We start from the raw sequence: 19461 nt of genomic DNA on the forward strand, positions 1-19461 counted from the left end.
ACTCTTTATTTTTTACACTTGCATACTCATTTATTTTGAGAAGAAACTTCAATGTTCATGAAATGATGAGTTTGATATGGTAACTTCATTATAATTTAAAAAAAATTTTTTTTAAAAAGTTGTGTACCACCTAACTCACTTATTGCACATTACTTGTGGCCTGTATTGCTTTTGAGGCTGTGTTGGGTTGGTCAAAGTGGATTTTGTGGGTGGACCAGGAAACCAGAAAGCAGAGCAGATTTTTGGTGGCTAATTGTCTAGGACTTTGTATGGCGGTTACTTCTATGGTTGGAAGCCAGAGCAGCTGTCCCTGTCCAGTTGGCCCCCACTAGTCAACAAGAACAAAGTCAGAACCAAAGATCCTGCTCAAAACTGGGGACATTACTGAACCTGCTGGGTCAGAGACTTTGCAGTGTTTGGAAGGCAAACTTTGCTTGAACCAAGGCACCATGTGCCTTTAGCTCATTTTAGAGCTGTACAAATTCTTGGTTGGTATATCTTTTTAAAAAAAAACTAGCATTTTATGTATGGCATAATTTAGAGAACCTGTTTGCTTAAAATTTGTTCAGCATGTAATTGTGAGAAACTACAGGATAGTAGTGTGTTTTTTCAACTATGAGCACGCGGGGTGAGATTGTCCATCTATGGAGACTTCGCCCTAACTGCCGGGGATTTCAGTCCTGGCTCCTTCATGGGAGGGAAGCTTGTACATAATCCAGTGTCTGTTTCTCAGTCCGTTAAAACAACATGGAGGACAGGCAGGCGAAGCAGCTCAGTGGAGAGCCATGATGAGGCCTTGGCTTTAACTCGAGCGCCAAATCCTCCTCCCTGCAGAAATTCCCCTCACAAAAACCTACAGCAATATGGAGCTGTTTGGGAGGAGAAAAATCTGACTTGCTTTTCATTTAGGTAGTTGGTCACATGTTCAAATTTAAACAAATCTTTTCCGTTAGTGAAACTGCTCTTGATTTTTTTGGGGAGGGGGGTGTCTTTTTTCTGTCTTTTTTTTTTCTTTTTCTTTTTTTTTTTTTTTTTTTTTTGAGGGGAGTGGTTTATCCATAGTTTTATTTTTCACTTGCCTGGAGAAGTTTATTTTTCTCCTCTTTTTTGGCTTTTGGATTTCGATGTTCCATCGAAGTCACAGACGTTACAGTGTTCAGAAACTGAACTCTGCTTCAACAAAGACATCTGTTGTGCCTTCAGTTTCTTCCTAAAGCTGTAGAAATTCTTCATTTTTTAAAAGTTTTTGCTATATAAAATCCTAGGGCACAGATTTTTAGACCTCATTTTTTTAATACAAAAACTTAAAGCTAGGCGTTTCCCTGTAAGCACTGTTTTGGCTGCATCCCGCAAAGTTTGATAATTGTAGTCATTATTTTTTTGTAAAATCCACTTCAGAAAGATGGGAGATTATGAGGGGAAATTGAGGCAGTCAAGTTACCTGGTAGGGCTTGGCAAATAGGTGCTTTGGGATTTGGGGTGTATTCTTCAGGGTTTGTACACTAATGAAAAGGCAGATTGATAGCTCATTTATAAAAATGGAATGAAAATGGCATGATTGTCCTTTGAGATATCAACCACAAAAACCATTTTCTAGAGTTATCAAAAAGCATCTCTCAGAGGTAGAAGTGGGTGCCTCTGTTTTCTGCTCTGGAGGTGGACAATTAGGAGGTTTCCTTTTTTTTCCCCCTCCCTTGTGCTAGAATATTCTGTATTTTTAGCCATTTACTTCTCAGTAGATGTTGGAAAGACTTTTCCTTGATTGTTCAGATCCTAAATTAGAGGTGCTTGTTATTTGATCTGAGCTCTGCAAAATAGGACTTCTTGTTGGTCACATCTACGGGGGCAAAAGGAATATGTACTGAGAGGAATTTGCCTTTCTCACTGTAGCCCTTTATGATTTGCTTGACCGGCAATTCCTTTGTGTCTCCTGGGGCTACAATTTGCTACCTTTGTGAGTCTGAACAAGTTAACACCATTTGTAGAATGGAAGTTTGTGGAATCGCTTAAACTCACCTCAGATGGGCCGAAAGTTGGTGTAAAAAGGAGTCTCTGGCTGGCAGGCACAGGAAGCCTGCGACATTTGCCTCCAGACTCTAAAGATTTGCGTCTGGACTCCATAGAGGCTTTTATCCCAGCCGGGTCTGAAATGAGCACGTACGCTTATCCTGGACATGCTGACCACGTCCCCTGGGGAGTGGCTGCAGCCCCATTCCAGGGCTGTGCTGGTGGGCAGCCCCACCCCTCACTGACTTCCTTGCAGGGTTTTGAGCCAAGTAATTAGGCCTGGGTAACTGCCATTAACAAGGCGCTCCTAAAGCACATGGCACAGAAAGAGCTCTGTTGGTCCTTATCACCCCACCATCATTGTCACCGCAGCTAATGCTCAGTTGGAGGCCTGGGATTCTCACTTGCTCTTCCAGAGCAGGTAGAGCTGCAGAGTAAACGGCTCTGGCTGGTCCAGTTCAATCAGGTAAGCTCTCCGGGTGGCTCTGCCTAAGCCTCTGACAGACAATAGGAAAACCGCGCTGGATACCTGCAGGCCCTTCCTGCCCTCCCCCGCTGTCCCATAGGCGCATGGAGACTTGACCGGGAAAGGCAACTTGACTCAAACTGCCTTCACTTTTGTGATTTATAGGGACTTTGGCTGACTTTTTTTTGTTCCCCTCCAAGTGCTGGGGCTCAAACTCAGAACTTTGTATGTGTTAAGCAAGTACTTTAAGTATTTTTCCTTACTTTAATATTTTTAAATTATCACCCCTGTGAGTTCATAAGCAAGTTTCCAACTAAGATGTTCTTCAATATAAAGGTTTTTTTTTTAAATGTAATGTTGGTTGATCATCCATAATCTAAAAATCAGAAATCACAAATCTGAAAGTTTTTGAGTGGCAACTTAATACTGTAACAAATGGACATTCATTCCTACCATATGAAATTTATTTTAGGCATGGCATTAGTAAAAGTGTTGTATAAAATTAACTTCAGGCCATGTGTATACAATATATAATAAGCAAATTCATTTCATGTGTAGGCTTGTGTCTCATCCCTAAGATATCTCACAGCTCATCTGTGTATAAATATTCTAAAATCTAAAGCCAAATAAACAAATAAATAATCCCCTGCCTACCAAATTTAAAATCTATAGCAATAGTGTTAGGATCTCCTGCTCCAGGAAACTTACAAAAACCAAAGGCTGCTATGAGTTGAGCAACTTTTAAATTTAGATATCTGCAATTAGCCTCTTGACTGAGGACTGCCAGTGCCCTGCACCAAATCTGGGGCCTGCTTAGAAGTACTGCTACCAAGGGGGTCTTTGTGTTAGGGTATTAGGTAGGAGGTGGAGCCAGGTGAGTCTGGAGCCTTCTGAGTGTCCCTGTGGGCTGCCTTCACCCAAAGCCTGTAGTGCCCATCTTTCCACCTTTGCATCTAAGGGGTCAGCACAGGCTGTGGTGTACTTTTCCCTGAGAGCCTGCTGCTTGCCAGTTCTAGGGAGCTGCTTGCTCTCTTTCGATGAAAATTGTGTGGATCTTACAGAAACCACTCCAGGATGTTCCTAGAGAGATGAGAACACTGTGCTCTGTGCTGTGCACCTCCTTATTGTGGTGACTGAGCACAGGAGGAGGGTGCAGGTGGTCAGAGGAGCCCCTCCCTTCCCTGCTGGATCATCCTTAGATATCATCAGGTTGTGCCTGTGCCTTCTCTACACTTTGTAGCCTGGGGGCTACAAGTGGACACAGGCTGGGTTAGTGTCCCTGGTGCCCTGGATTACTGGGTGGAGGGACACGGGCTCCATTCCTTAGTTATCAGATCAGTGAGGGTGTCTTCCTGTGTATGTGTGTGGTTTTTTTTTTTTATCAGAATGCTAGATAAGCTATTAGTAGTTTAAGGAAAGCAGTAAATTATTATTCAGAAATAATTATATTATTTATTTATTATAATTATAGAATTATAATTATTTTTTAAATAATTATATAATTTAATTATGATTAAAATTAATTAATAATAACTAAGTCTAGCTGCAGTCTCACACATTTACCTTCATAAACAGAGACTAAATAAATAATACATAGAAATCCCTTGCAATCTAAACCCCTCCCCCCCCCCCATCTCCTGTCTCCCTTCTGGAGCTTAAGTTTTCCCAGTTTCCTTTGCTGTAGAAAGGTGAGGATTTTGCCTTGTACTGTCCTGGGTACTCTGGTTTCCTCATTGTTTCTTTTGACCAGATAAAGAGTAGGCAGAGTGGGAATAGCCCCTTAAGTGCCACTCACATCTCTGCTAATGTAGTCTACAGTGGAAACTTTGTTATAAACTCATAGGACATTTTACTTTTTTGCTGCAGTTCTTTTTGTCTAGGTGTTTTTATATGGTTATCACCTCTACGCCCCCCAAATGTTACAAATCCTACGTGGCAGTTGCAGGAGGTGAGCTCTCCAGCTCTCTTTTACAAGCAATCTTGTAGGTGATTCTTGCCCATGCCTACTGCACTGGAGAGTCCCTGCATACTGCACATTGTCAATTCTGTATCTTCCTTCTGCAACATCCTTAACATGGCCTTTGTTTTTCTCCTGGATCTCACAACTTTTTTTTTTTTAATTTCTTGGTTTATTAAATCTAATGGAGAGCACCCTATATCAGCTTTTCTCAAACAAGGTACCTTTTATGTGTGAAATGTCCTTAATCTAGCCCCGCCTGTTGAACAAATTTCTCAATGTCAGTTAGTTTTCCCTCCAAGAGTTGAACCCAGCTACTGTTTTAGGGCAGCCAGAAGCTAAGAATGAAGCTCATTTGATTTTTTTTTTTTTTTTTTTTTTTTTTTTTTTGGATGAAGGAATACCCAAGTGTTTGTTTTGGGGGATGGTTTGGCTTTGTGCTTGTTGTGTCTGGAAACTTTTAGGGATTCTCTTTGTGTTTGCTGAATTTCTTTGGAGATTTAACCTGGTGAAATCTGCATGTGTCTGGTGGGGTAAGTTGAGGACTCTGAAGCTGGAAGCAACTTTTTTTCCCCCAAGTCTTGGACAACTGAATCAATTCAATTTCTTTCCCTTACTTTCCAAGAGTGGTATTTACTTGGTTTTTTTTAGCCTTCTGGACTTGCTCTCTGGTGACTGAACCCAGGGCTTCACTCATGAGAGGTAAGTACTCTCTCTTATTAAAGTTTTGATTTCCAACTATCTATCATATGGCTTTAGGTTTGGGATGATACCCTTAATTTTACCTTTAACTTTTCTATTAGCTTTTGTTGTGTTTTCATTTTTAAAACTTTGAAGGGCTTCTTTATTTGTTGTTGTGTTGGGAACTGAATTCAGGACTTAGTACACTCTGGACAATAGCTATACTGCCAGCCCTCTCTGATTGTGTTTTAAGTAGTGTTTATAACAACAGTCTTAGGTTCAAGTATACTTGAAGGCAGTGGACATGGCTCTACGTGATCTGTATGGTGCCACATCCCACAGCAGAGTGATTGATTTGTTTTAGCTGGTTCCCCTGTGTTGGCACCATGATACCCAGAGCCAGCAAGTGTTCTTTAAAATAGCATAGCATTCTAGTGTCATCATGCAATATCTTATCTCATTTAGAAATAATATTTTTAAGATTTTTTTCTGCATGGTTTCTTCTAATTTAAATTTTTATTTTATTTCATTTTGTTTGGCTTCTTTGTGTCTGACTTTTTATGGGGAGTAGTATGAGCCTGGAGAGATAGGTGTAGGAAGCAGAGGGCCTAATGAGCCACCGTGCACCTGAGTGGAGCTGAGGGCAGCAGCAGTGTACCACTGACTTGGACTGAATGTGGAGCTGGGAAAGCTGGTCCAAGGTTGTCTCTCTCATGGGTACCTTTTGCTGCTGGCTGGCTAGTGCTCCATTGATGCCTATAGGGACTGAGTAGACAGGGCAGTGGTTCTCATGCATGCTGCAGGGCATGAAGGAAGAAGTTCTGGAGCCATAGTGATGGTTGGGCAAAATGGTGGACAAGGTCCCAGGCTGAGGCTCATAGCTCATAGCTCACCCCTGGAGAGCTGGAGTGGCTTATGCCCCTGCTGAAGGGTCCCCTTTCCCATTTCAGAGGCATTGTATGGACCTCTGAGGCCCTTTCTGTTCTCCCACTTGAGAAGCATGTTGGCTGAGAAGCCCGTGGACCCCAGTATGAGTGGCTTTACTGAGCCTCTGTCCCAGTATGTGAGGCACCCATGATGCCCATATCTCCAGAGTTCTCCATAGCTCTGTAGGGAATGGTTCTTTGGGACTTTCACTAGATCCATTGTTTCTAGTCTGCAACCAAAGGCTTCCCTAAGCCTGCTGACTCCTGTCCCATGGCTTGCCCTGCTGCTCTGGTAGTCTGATGAGGAGGGGGTGAGAACTCTTGAGTCTAACTTCCTTAGGACTGCTAGTGTGTCTTGCTTTGGAATCTGCCTTTTCTCTGTCTGCTGAAGTAATGGTGCTAACTTCTGAGACTTTGTGGACTTTCATTGAGCACATCAAATTTCACCACTGTTTTCCAGTTAGATTTCAGCTCTTAAACATTTGATAAGTCAGTTACCTCCAATCCATTGGTTTTGATGTCATAACTGAGCAAAAACAGGTGTCCAGGAGATTAGAAGGCACAGACCTAGCTCCTCTGGATTCCTCCTCACTCATTATTGGACCATTTCCCCTTTTTCTTTTCTTTTTTTTTTTCTTTCTTTTTTTTTCTTTTTTCTTTTCTTTTTTCTTCTTGATAGAGAAGAGTGGGGGTTGAGCTCTTTGCCCTATGTGACCTGCCCTTCTAGGCCAGGAGGTGTCATGTTCAGGCAAAGGAGTGTCCCCCTATCCCCCACCCCCACCCACCACCCTGGCTTCGAGCATCCAAGCAGGGAGGCCCAGGGACACCTAAGCCACCTATGTGAGTTAATGGTCCAGACTGAACATAATCCTGGAACCCAGATTTTTCTCTCCCTGGACTGTGCTCTAAGCTTAGGCATGAGCTTAAGTGTGTTCTTTGATCTCCCTGCACTTGAGCTTGACGTCTGCAATGTCAAGGTTGGCCTCTGGCATTCTGTGCCTGTGGTGGTTGCTTTGCTCAGCATCTCCGTAAAGTACCACCTAGTCCAAGTTAAGTTTTCAGGCCACAGCCCGTGTGAAATAGCACACTTTCTAGAGCGAGCCGGGCTAAAGGACTTCTTGTCTTTGATTTGGGCTTAGCACTGCTGGTGGCCACACGCAGAACTGCCTCAAACCTGCTTTTGTTTGGTTGACTTGACAGTCAAAGAATTCTATAGCATGATTACCTTGAAGTCTCTGCCCCCTAGGGAGCATCTCAGTTTCTCCACACTCTTTGTGTTCACTTAGGGACCTGAGCTGACCTCCAAGGCTGCTTGCCTTGGTGCAACTGTTCTGTTTTGCCTCAGAAAGTGCTGAGATGGGGGGGTTTTCAAAGCTTCCTGCTCCTTTTGCAGATGTCAAGACTATATAGTACACCTCAGTTTCCAAATCTGTTGAATGCCACTGTTTTTGTTGCCTTCTACAGTTTCCTTCTATCCATGCTCTCTCTTAGAGGGGAGTGTAAAATCTACTGCTTCCTAGCTCTGTACCTTGGTAAGAGGCATAATCTCTCTCAGCCTTCTCTTTTGCTTTATTGTGAGCCTGTGGAGAGTATGTGTGTGTGTGTGTTGCTCTGTATTTGGGTTCTGCATCCACAAATTGAGTCAACAGAGTCAAAAATATTCAGAAAAATTGCTTCTCTGTTGAACATGCTCAGAATTTTTCCTGTTATTATGTATAAATAATATTACTATAGCAACTATAGGCATTTATATTGTATCAGAAATTATAAATCTAGGGGTGATTTAAAGTACATGGGGGAGGGTGTTCATAGGCTATATAGAGGGGACTTGAGCATCTGTGGATTTTGATACCTGTAGGGTTCTAGAACCATTCTCCTGGGGATACTAAGAAGCTGTGTGTGTGTGTGTGTGTGTGTGTAACACTAAGTATTTCCTAATCTTACCATTGCTTCCTTTGTTGTAGCTGTGGTGTGTGTGTGTGTGTGTGAGAGAGAGAGAGAGAGAGAGAGAGAGAGAGAGAGAGAGAGAGAGACTAGCACATAACAGCTGCTTGCTATAGAATATTATTTTCTTAACTAACTCTGTATATGGAACCACACTTTCTCACCAAGATATAATAATGGTGTGTTTGTTGTTTCAAAACGGAGCCTCTCCCTTTCTAGTGTTTTTGCTTTGACATTTTGAGGAAGGATTTGAGATGAAAATGATTTTGGGTACCGAGGTTGGCTGGCTATAGTCACTTAGAACTCCCCTCCTCTCGCAGGTCAAGAAAATGGTGTTGCTGGTGGCATTCCAGACTTTTGGTGGGCTCACCACCCATTTCTGAGCTCTGTATGTGGTTTAATCGGTGGACATGGTGGTCTTTTGGCGTCATGAGATCTGCAGGCGCTGTTCCTGTTCTTGCCCATCAGAGCGAAGTGGGTGTGGGGGAGGGGCGGACGAGAAGCTGGGAGCAAGAGGTTCTTCAGGGTTGCCATGAGAACCAGGGATCCAGGGATTGGGCAGCAGAGGGCCCCCGCTGGGCCTCGGGGCGTGGCTGCGTCACATGGGTTTGGTCCTGGGGTTCCTGTAGTGCGCAAGGACCAGCCGCGTCCCTCGTCCTCCTGGTCGTCAGGGGTGCCCAGTCAGTCCCCAGGAAGCTGAGGAGAGCGGTGGAGGACCAGGGACCGGCGCGGCTAGACAGGCTTCCCAGCACCTGTGTAAAGATGGGGGTGGGTCCAGGCGGGCATGTTCGGGGGGCGGGGAGGTACGGCACCCTTGCCGGGATGGCCTCCTGGGAGGCTACGTAGCTTCTCTTAGCATGTTGGCGCGTGTCTGTGTGTGTCTGTGCGTGTGGGCGCGTGGCAGCCGTGTTGGCGCGTGCCGGCGCATGTTGGCTCGTGTTGGCGCCTGCCGGCGCGTGCTGGCGCGTGCCGGCCTGTGTTGGCGCGTGCCGGCGCGGTTGGCGCGTGCCAGCGCATGTTGGCGCGTGCCGGCGCGGTTGGCGCGTGCCGGCGCATGTTGGCGCGTGCCGACTCGTGTTGGCGCGTGCCGGCGCCTGTTGGCGCGTGCCGGCCGCGTTCATTCGTTTCTGAGCTTGCCGGCCCTGTCGGTTCGCATAGGCGCTTGTCGGCTGTGTTGGTTTATGTTGGCGCATGTAGCTCGTGTGTCAGCGCGTGTTGCGTGTTTCCGTGTATCGGCGCGTGTTGCCGCGTTGCCGCGTGTCAGCGCGTGCCTGGCTGGCCTCTGCGCTTCTCAGGCCCCAGAGTCCTCCTCCCACGCTGTAGGCCCTTAGCTGGGGCGGAGCCGTGGCGAACCCGAGCGAGCCGCGCGGCCGAGCGCTGTCCATGCAGAGCGCTGTTCGCGCGCTGGCCACTGCCGGGTTCGGGAGCTGTCCGCCAGCCGGTAGCGCGCACGCAGCGACCCCGTGCGGTGAAGTCTGTGGTAGCCGGCTCTCCAGGTACGCAGGTGGGCTCCGTCATCCGCGACGTTCCGGGGGTCTGGGGGGAAGAAGAGACGTGCTGAAGTCACGGTGGTCGTTTGGAAAGGGTTCGCCTTCCGAGATCTGCAAAGATCCAAGTGGTGAGCAGCACCGGCGAGCTCGCGAGCACGAATGGCCGCGGGCTCGGCGCGCTGTTGCGCTGCTAGCTGCTGGCTCGCTTGCCGGCTCGCTTGCCGGCTCGCCTACGGTCCGGGATCGCGCGAGCTTGGGTGGACCGTAGCTGTAGGATAGTCTTATGTAACCATTTTTAATCTCGGTTTTTTTAAATATTATGTAACAAGTAGTAACTGTACCCACGTAAACCTGTAACTGGAACGTGGAGACGTAGCATCTGCTTTCAGCCAAGTGGTGGGCAGTGGTTGTACGTACCAGCTTGGTCTGTGAGCAGACACGGGCATCTGGGGTAACTGGACCTTTTTTTTTTTCTGTTAAAAATAGGATCTAAGGTCAGCCTGGTCCTCTTTTAAACCTAGATGGAGAGTAATCTAGTATAGGAGCTTCGGATAAAATACATTCTCACTGTGTATCTTTATCCATAAAAATCTCTTATTTTTCTGAAAGAAAATAGCAATTAATTAAAATTGAGTGATAGAGATTTTTGTCATCGGTTTTATGTTTTTTTTGATTGAGTTCAACAAATTGTCCACATGACCATGGCGGCTGTTTGTTGCCCCCTGACGTAGATCTTCAGAGAAACAGTCAGATCACCTGTTTACATTTTGACTGTCTTTCTCATCAGCTGCCATCTTTCTGTTGATGGCGGGAGCCACTGCCAGTGTATTGATAAGAGACCTGGACCGAGCATTCACCCAGGCAGCTACTGGCTGGGGACATTGCTGACTGTATTAGCAAATACTTTCATTCCTGGACCAGTGGGTAAAAAGTGAGTGTTTTTCATTTTTTTACTGTCTGAATCTGGAACGCAGTGAATGACTGCAGGGATTTTGACCTGTTGGTAGCCAGGGCCCTCAGGCTGGGCCTTTATTTCCTGCATGTTCCTGTTTCTCTGCTTCTAGCAGTGTTGGCTGGGCTGGGTCTTGGTTGGTTGGTTGGTTTTGGTAATGGCCCTATGCATTCCCTTTTAGCCCAGGCTGTCTGTATTTAGCAAATGGGGTGAGGATGGGGGGTGATGGTAGGCTGGGGGATGGGATTATTGGGATTTTCCTTTCTATCATTCCTGGGAAGAAGGTGGTAAGTAACACTTCCCATTTAGGGTTCCACACAACTATGTACTTAATTGTGGGGTAGGTGTGAGGTCCCTGTGTAGACTTAAGGCTGAATTCCTGTTGTGCTTCTTGCCCCTCCCTGTGTCTGGACTAGAAAACAGGGATTATGGATCCTTTCCTGGCAGGATTGAAAATTGTGCACTAACAGTTAGAAGGCAGCAGATGGAGATAATGGCAATCTCACTACAGTTTGAAGGGGTGGGAGAAGTGCCAGATTGGTAGAATTAAAATGTGGGTTATTTTTGTTCCTCAACCCTCTCTTAGGGATTTCCATCACCAGTCACTCTTCTCACAGTCATGTAATTACCACCCAGAACTGGGCTTCTACAATTTCAGAGAACAGTGCATCTTTTGAATTTTAGAATGAGGTGACATTTAGGTGACAGTCTGAATTCACTGACTTTCAATCCTTGTGGTCCCACAAAAACCAGACAGTTTTGTGACTTAGGAGGAATGTCTTAGGAAGCTTTCTTAGACTGGCACAGTTGCCTACCTCATCTTAGACTTGAGAGACTGAGGTCTAATGATACTCAAGGTGACAGAATCTGGGGGAGGCCCAGGGTCTGACGTTGGGGCACACACTGCCCAGTGCATATCTTCAGACACCACTTGGGTCTTGCTGGATCTGAGAAATGGAATCCACCATCACTGTGAGACCAATTGTAGATTCTTTTAAAACTGATTTTAAATTTAAATTTAAATTTTATGAGGGTGGGGCACTCGAGCACAGACCATGTGTGGTGGTCACAGGACAATGTAAGTCCTCTTCTTTGACTGTGTGGGACCTGGGGATTGAACCCAGGTTGCTGCGTTTGGTGGCAAGTGCCTTTATTTGATGAGTCATCTCACCAGCCCCCATGGTGGGTTCTTAAAGGACATGAAGCTGGAGAAGAGATGCCGTGTCTGAGCCTTGTTAAACACGTGGGCTTTGGGGTTGGCAGCCCTCCTCTGGTGGAGTTACTGCGTAACCAGAGGGACAACAGCAGGATGAGGGGTGGTGTGGAAGCAGTCTGAGCCCTTTGGACTCTGGGAGGTCTGGGTGAGTGTGTCATAAGAGGCCTTTGTGTGAGCCATCTTGTTCTCTATTTCATCATATTTAAAAAAAGGAGTTGGCCGAGGCCCCAGCTTCAACCAGTGCAGGACACTGAAAGGCAAATCCAACAGTTGATGCAGCCACTCCTCACCTCCAAATTTGTTTTGATAATCTGCATTTGCTTGTAATCCATAGAATACACTCCAGAGGGAACATGGCATGGTAGTTCGGCTCAATTTTTTTTAATTTAAATTTTTTGAGAGTTTCATAAGTGAGTACTGTATTTATCATTCCTAACCCAGACTTAAAATGTTTTCGACTTTATGATGATATTTAAACAGTATACATTCCGTAGAAACCCTACTTTGAATTTTGATTGTTTTCTGGGTTTGTGATGTGCTATAATATTCTCTGATGTTTCTGGGCTAAGACAACAAGCATGGCTCCTAGTCAGCCATAAGAAAAATAAGGCTGGCATTCTACAGTGTATTGAATTGCAGTGATGCTCTGTAGAGTGGGTGTGTTATATGCTGTTCATATTCTAGACTTACAAGACGTTCTAAGTCAAGAATTGCGTGTGCAGGTGGAAATGACACAATGGCTTGCCTTATTCCTGAAGCCATCAGTGCATGAACCCTTCCTATGGAGGTTTGAATTTTTTTTTCAATTAGAGTATTCTCCTTCCTTGTTTCCAAGTAAATGGGCTTTGTTCCCCCTTGAGACTGGTGGGAGTTAAATAGTAAGAAAAGGACGAGTTTGAGTTGGGAGGTGGCTAACTGACATTTTTTGGGGGGTCTGCCTTCCTGCTTCTTTAGGCAAGGAACTTCTTTAGGACCATTCCTAGTCTGTGAAGAGCTGCCTACAGGCATCAGGAAGCACCCGGGGTGAGCTCAGGATGCTTCAGACTGAAACCTGATATCGGGGAGGAAAGAAAATCCTGAGGGTATAAATGGGACTTTAAGTCACCTACACATGATTTCTCTCCACTTTGGTGCTGGTCCAGGAGCTATGTGCCTTTGCTAGCCATAGCCATGATGGCTAATACAAGCCCAAGCAGTTGCTTAGCACTTAAGTGGGGTGAGGATTGCAAGGAGTGCCTTGATGGCTGTTGACGGTGCCTTCTCTTCACATTCAACAGATGTTTGAGGAATCAGTCTCCTTGCTTGGTCTCTTCTCCCCAACCTAGGTTGAAACTAATAGCTACAAATTGGCTCATGTGTTTGAGCCCCTGGTCCCCCAGCTGGTGCCATTGCATTGGGAGATTGTGGAATCTTCAGGAAATAGGTTAGTGTGTAGGACTGTTCCCACTGGAGCTTTCTCTATGTCCCCAGCTGCCCCATGCTCTTGTGGTGCGGAGCTGTTCTTCCACTGCGGCTTCCCTGCGGTGATAGAAGACTGTCCCCTCTCAAGCCACAAGCCAAGAGTGAGTCCTTCCTCCGCTGAGCTGCTCTGGCGGACATTTTGTCACAGCAGCTGTAACAAATGTAAGAGAAATGTAACTGGTGGGGAAGTGAAAAGTAAATGAAATGATAAAACGGAGTAGTGCAGGGGTAGTCAGGATGACTCAACAGAACACCGGAGTCCAAGAGCCCCACTCATCCACAGGAGTGCACCAGTGACCCCTGGAGGATTACAGATAGTACCTGAGTTAATCAGTTGAAAAGAGTCAAGCCTCATTTTCGCTTATGGATTCAGAGATCTCCATCCATAGTTGGCTTGTCTCCATTCTTTTGGACCTGTGGCGACATAGTACACCATGGTGAGAGGAATGTGTCCCAGAGCGAAGTGTTCCAGTCTAGTGATGGCCAAGGAGAAGGATGGGGGGGGGGGGGGAGAAGGCGGACATTTTGGAGCCCCTTCAAAGCTAAAATCTCCCCGTAGGCCCCATGTCTTAAAGGTGGCAGCCATCTTCTGTAGCTCTAAGGTAGAGGCCAACTCTTTTAACATGTGGTTCTTTGAAAGACATTTAGACCTAAACTATAGCAGTACTATTCATATCTATAATAAGCTTTTATTTATAAATTAGGCACAGTTTACTTATTTCTGGAATTTTCCATTTGATGTCAGATGTCGGTTGACCACAGGTAACTGGAACCACAGAAATTAAAGCTATAAGAAAGGAGAGAGGCTTGCTATTAATATTTATTTATTGTCTTAAAGGGAGCTAGCAAGTTTCAGTTCTGACAAGTTAAATGTTAATACTGTTAACTGTTAATATTTAACACTGTTTCACAGTCTGAAAGTAGTACTCCTTAAGGTTAGCATGCATAAGCCTCTCAGAGCCCTGTTAAAATCTGCCACAGTAGGTGTGGTGTGGGGCCCAGGTCTGATTTTTCTGACCAGCATTGCTTGATGTCCATGCACTTCCAAAGTGACCAGGCTTTGTGCAGTAAGGCCTTAGTGTGGTTCCCTCCAATGCTTTTTTTTCCCTCTAGAAATTTTCTGTTATAGATACTTCATTCTCTGAGAACTATCACTAATAGTGCTATTAACCCGGGAATATTTACCAAAACTTTTGCTGTGATTAGCCCTGTATCGCCATAAACAACATTCTTAAATGTGCTTGATTATAAGTCAGTTTTTCAGTTATAAATATTTGGAGTGTCCTGTTGGACACTTGAATTCCTGTAGGTTTTATGTAGTAGCTCTGCCTTCATGTAGAACAGCACAACTCGTGGAAAAGTCATAAACCTTTTGAATCTTGAATGGCTTAGGAAACTACTTGCCTTCTCTGAGCTGGTGGTTTCTCTGTCTTCCTTGCCGTGCAGCTGGTGGTTTCTCTGTCTTCCTCGCCGTGCTAGGGATTGAACACAAGCCTTGGGCGTGGTACCCAAGCACTCAACCACTGCGTGGCTCGCTTTGCACTTGTATACTTAACACCTTGCTTCTCCAGGGGCCCATACCTTCACCTCTTATGATCAGGTAAGGACTAGGAAGGGCCTTTCACAGTGTCATCCGAGACAACAAAGATGTCCTAGTGAGGCTGCAGACTGCGCTCTTGCCCTGCCTTCTGTCAGCGTGAAGTTTGCTGTGTCCTGAAAGGTAGGTAGGTCTAAACTGTCTCATTATTAACCCTGTTAGTGGAGATGACATAACACTAACTTTAATCTTACTTGTACATGTGACCCTACATTTTGTATTTATTAATCCACTCCACCACTTTGAGTGCTACCTTAAAAAAAAAAATTCTCACACCAAAACACCTCCCTGGATTATAAAAGCACTACTAAATTCTTGTATTCATGCCTATTCTAGTTGCTCAATGAATGTATTAATAGAGCCCATTGGACTTTGGGCCCCATTCCTTGTCACCTTTTTATCAAGAATCATCCTGGTCATGTTGAGATATTGGGCAACTTAGTGCTTTCCTGAAGGTTCATGGCCCAGGAAGCTTAGAAACAGTGGGCTAATGCAGATTCTTTGTGGCAGTGCTTTCCAGAAAAGTCACTGTGCTTCAATGTACTGTGATACTCTGAGGGGAGGAGTGATTTCGGTGGCTTCAAGGTATGGGACACAGAACTCCCTGTTTTGCCTATTACTTCATGACAGTAGCCTTTTGTGGTGTTCTCGTCCCTTCTCTTTGACACAGTCAGGCTGACTGAGGCATAATTTACACACCATGAAATTTACCCATTTAAAGCCTTCAACTTAATTCCAGTTAGTATATTTGTAGACAAGTGCACTGCTGTGGTCTGAATGTATGTCCCCAAATTCTTGTCTTGTATCTTACTTACTAGTGCAGTAGCATTAAAAGCTGTAGCTCTTAGGAGACAGGTAAGTCATGAGGTCAAAGACCTTCTGAATGGGATTAGGACTTTAAGAAAAAGGATTGAGTGAGTAGATCTACTCTCTTCTGCTCTTAGTGCATGGAGAGAGGCTTGCCCCTATGGACAGCAGAGCACTGAGGTACCATCTTGGAAGCCAGGAGCAGTACGGACAGCAGAAGTACTGGTTGCCTTCACATTAGATTTTTCCAGCCACTAGATTGTGATGTCTATATCCAGACTTGGAAGTGTTTGGCCATTTAGTAGATTTGTGTTTAGCATTTTGAAGAATTGCCAAACTTTCCCCGGGGGCCAAAGCATTATAGGAGAGTCCACTTTTTTCCAGTTTCACCCTGTTGTGACTGTGTTCTTAGAGCCTCACACATGCCAGGCAAGAACTCTACCACTGAACTCTATTCCTAAGTCCCTCTTTCTTAATGAAGTTAAACTTGGTTTAACCTTTCACTAGCTCTGCTTCTGGCGGCATATCTGAGGGACCCATTATCAAATCCCATCATGGGGATGTTTTTCCAGTTAGGTGCCTTTTATTGTTATTGTCACTGCTTTTTCTCTTGCTTGTCCAGACTAGGACTTTCAAACCAAACTGCTACATAAAAGTAGCAAAGGGGAAGGTGTGTCTTGTTCTCTATCTTGAGGGACATGCTTTCACGTCTCCCCTATTGAGTGTTACATCACTCATGGGCTTTTCACAGTACTAACACAATATTAGGTAGAAGATATTCAATCTCCTTCCCCCTGGGATAGTTTTCAAGAAAGAATCCATATTGGTTGATAGTCCTGTGGTTCCCTGTAAGGTGTTCTGTTGGGTGTTTTTCACTGTGGCCATTTGGAACACGTGTGCCATGGTTTGCAACATTCCTTACTCTATTCATGTTTTACATTTCTGAGGCCATAGAGCTAGTGAGGGTAGCGAGTAAGACTGTCTGAAGATGCACACCACCATCAAGTCTCTTGACCACTCTCAGTTTACTGTCAGATCAGTATACCCATATGACATTGAAGGTAGGCTGAGTTTGTAACCCTCTCCCAGGGCCAACTTTGGCTTTTCAAGGGAGAACATTCTACACTGTACTATTCCAAACCCTCAGGTGAAGGAAGAGGTGTGATAAGGCCCTTGCCCCATTTGGAAAATGCCTCATATTCCCAGGTCAGAAATAGATCCTTGAAGAGCTTTGCTCAGTCCTGGATGTGGTGACCTGACCACAGGCGGAACGTGGTTGGATGTTCCTACCCGTTGGGAGGCCCGGGATGCACAGTTGTTCACTGGAGCCTCACGGTTCATTCCTCCTAGGCAGCCAATTCTGGCCTCTTAACGTCACACATTTGGAACAGATGGACACAGATAGTGTCTCTCAGTACAAGCTGGGCAGTGTTGCTCCTCTGTAGCTAGGAAGATCTGAGTTGGGGTTCTGCCTCTGAGTTCACATAGACAAAGGGAAGATGGACGAGCTCTGGCTACTTCTGGGTGTTAGCCACCCCAAAGAAGCTGTCTGTCATCCGGTCTGCATTTCACCTGGAGGCAGGGCTAGAATTTTTCTTGGAAACTGGAAATACTGGAAGTGTGACATTTTCCTTATGTCTCTCCCAGTGTGTGTGACTTGTCAAGAAGGCAGTTAGAGAAGTTCTCCATGATGGGGCTGTACATCCCGCCAGAATCAGCATGCCAGCTGGGGTTTGGGGAGCATAGCTGAGCCACTTTTCAAGGTGCTGACCTCGGGGGCCCCTGACAGAGAGCAGAATGGAAGGAACTGTCCCGGCCAGGGACATTCATATATGGCTGGGTCTTAAGTGAAAATTTATGAAGGCTGGTGTGCTTGAGGAAGCGATCTTGAAAGGGGTCTTATTCCAGGAGCTCTTCTGTCAGTGCTGACTTGGAGGGTTGAGTTCAAGGGTGGTGTCTTGACTTCCTTCAGACTGCCCTAGGGTGTGCATTGAATTCCCGGATAATAAGTGAGGTCTTGGTCACCAGGGGAGCTACTTGAAGTTTAGGGGCCATGGAGGCAAAGGACATTGTGTGTGAATTTTTTTTATAAGTTGTATCCCGAGACCCATTGATCCTTAAAAATGACCGAAGAGCCTAAAGAACAGTGGTTAAATGGATACATATGTTGATATTCACCTCCTCGTTTTCAAGTATCTTTCTAGTTAGTTAAGGATGCCCCTATGCTTCAGTTCTTTCTGCCTCTGTCTCCAGAGTGCTAGCATTGCAGGCATACAACACCACACCCAGTCTTTTTTTTTTTTTTAATGTAGTGCTGGGCAATAAATTCAGGGCCATGCATGGTAGGTAGACACTCTACCAAATAAGCTATATCTGCCAGTATTTGACATTTGAGACATCAAAGCAAATATATTTTAAAGGTTCCCTCCCTTTAAAACAACATGAGTATAATGTCACTTATGGAAAGTGGATTTGTTTTTTTAATCTGAAGAGAGACGCTCCTGCCCATTTCTCAAATCCTTTTAGTGCCTAGTGTAGAAGAAAGCCGCTGGACTGTCAATCACATGCCCTATGAATCCAGAAAGGTCAACCGCCACCTAGGAAAGAATGAGAGAGAAGCAGGAAAGATTGCATTGTAGTCTCTTAAACGTAGTTCTGGCCTCCTGAATCCTGGAGGGTTCTTGCTCTGGTGCATGAGGCCTGTCACATGTGCTCCAGGGAGTATGGGGTGGTATAGGGACCTGGAGGCCCAGTGGAGTCTTGGCCCCTACAGTACCCTTTGCCAGAACCTGCCTGTTCCTTGAGGCACCTCAGTCTATGTTATCGACTGCAGTTTCAGAGACATTTGCCTGGTCGCCAACTGTAAAGCTCTCCCTCAGCTTCTGAGATAGAAAGCAGATTAGAGCTCAGACCTGCAACAGTGATGAGGAATCCAAGGTGCATCACATAGTCTAGCCAGTCTTCCATGGCTGCTTGTCAATGGCCAGAGACTCCTTTGCACTGTACCTCTTCTGTCGCATACTTTTTGGTGGCCACCCGCCATCTGAGAGCACTCTGCTTTAGGACACTGGATTAGACCCCCCTTTTTGTGTATTCAGAATTTAAACCTTTTAGTCCTGTCCTGAGACATAGAGTAGTGATCAGGACCAAGGGTCCTGACCTTAAAGTGGCTTCTTAATGAAGAAAACACTACAAAATGAGTCCACGGGAGGAAAAACAGCAGCAGCAAACCTGCTTTTGGAGGATGGGGAAGAGGAAGTGAGAATGCTGAGCACCAGACCTGCTGTGAAATAGGTTAGGAGTGTGCAAACTGGTTCCATCTCACAGGGAGGGATGGAACAGGTCAAGGCAGATGGGAGCTTTGCCTCTTCAATGAGGTTGCAATCAGTAAAAGTAGATGGTTGGAAGAATTTTGGAGGACAGAATATGCCAAGGCTATAGGAAACAGGCATGGCTGGAGGCTTTGATAGGCAAGGCTAGTCAATTGAGGGCCATCCATTTTTAGGCAACCTGAAGCAGAGGGAGGAACACCATGGAGTAGGCCTGGCCACTTCCATTGAACATTTGGATGAATGTGTCCTTTGCATGTTTGTTGAGAACTGAATCTCCAAGTTCATATGTCAATAGTCTATAGAGCTCTGAGGCCTTTCAATGGGTAATAAAATTTAGATGAAGTATAAGAGATTCCCATGATGGTATTATTGAGTTTATAAGAAGAAGAGGTTAGATACAGACTAGCATATTTGTTGAGTTTCACCATGTGGTGCTTCCACCATGTTCTGATGAACCAAGAAGGCCCTTGCCAGATGCCAAGCAGATGCCAGGGCCATGCACTTGGACTTGGCAGCATTTAGAACCATGAGCAAATAAACTTCTATTTATAAATTATCTAGGCTCAGATATTTTGATATCTCAGCAGAAGATGGGTAAGGATGGCATGTGGCTGGCGCTTAGCTC

General features: G+C 45.3%; 1 protein-coding gene across 3 annotated transcripts in view; it reads left to right on the top strand.

Annotated features, from left to right (window-relative positions):
• Grb10 (growth factor receptor bound protein 10) overlaps nt 1-19461 on the top strand; it is a 108191-nt gene that overhangs the window by 2160 nt on the left and 86570 nt on the right. Inside the window, exon 1 of one of the 3 annotated variants that reach the window (XM_059275432.1) lies at nt 11891-12049. The exons of the other annotated variants lie outside the window; for them this stretch is intronic. The gene's annotated coding sequence lies outside the window, so the exon portion shown is untranslated. Of the gene's footprint in view, nt 1-11890; nt 12050-19461 lie in introns of those variants that run through there. 3 annotated transcript variants of the gene reach the window in all.

This window comes from Peromyscus eremicus, chromosome 10 (genome assembly GCF_949786415.1).
Source record: "Peromyscus eremicus chromosome 10, PerEre_H2_v1, whole genome shotgun sequence".
Lineage (NCBI taxonomy): Eukaryota > Metazoa > Chordata > Mammalia > Rodentia > Cricetidae > Peromyscus > Peromyscus eremicus.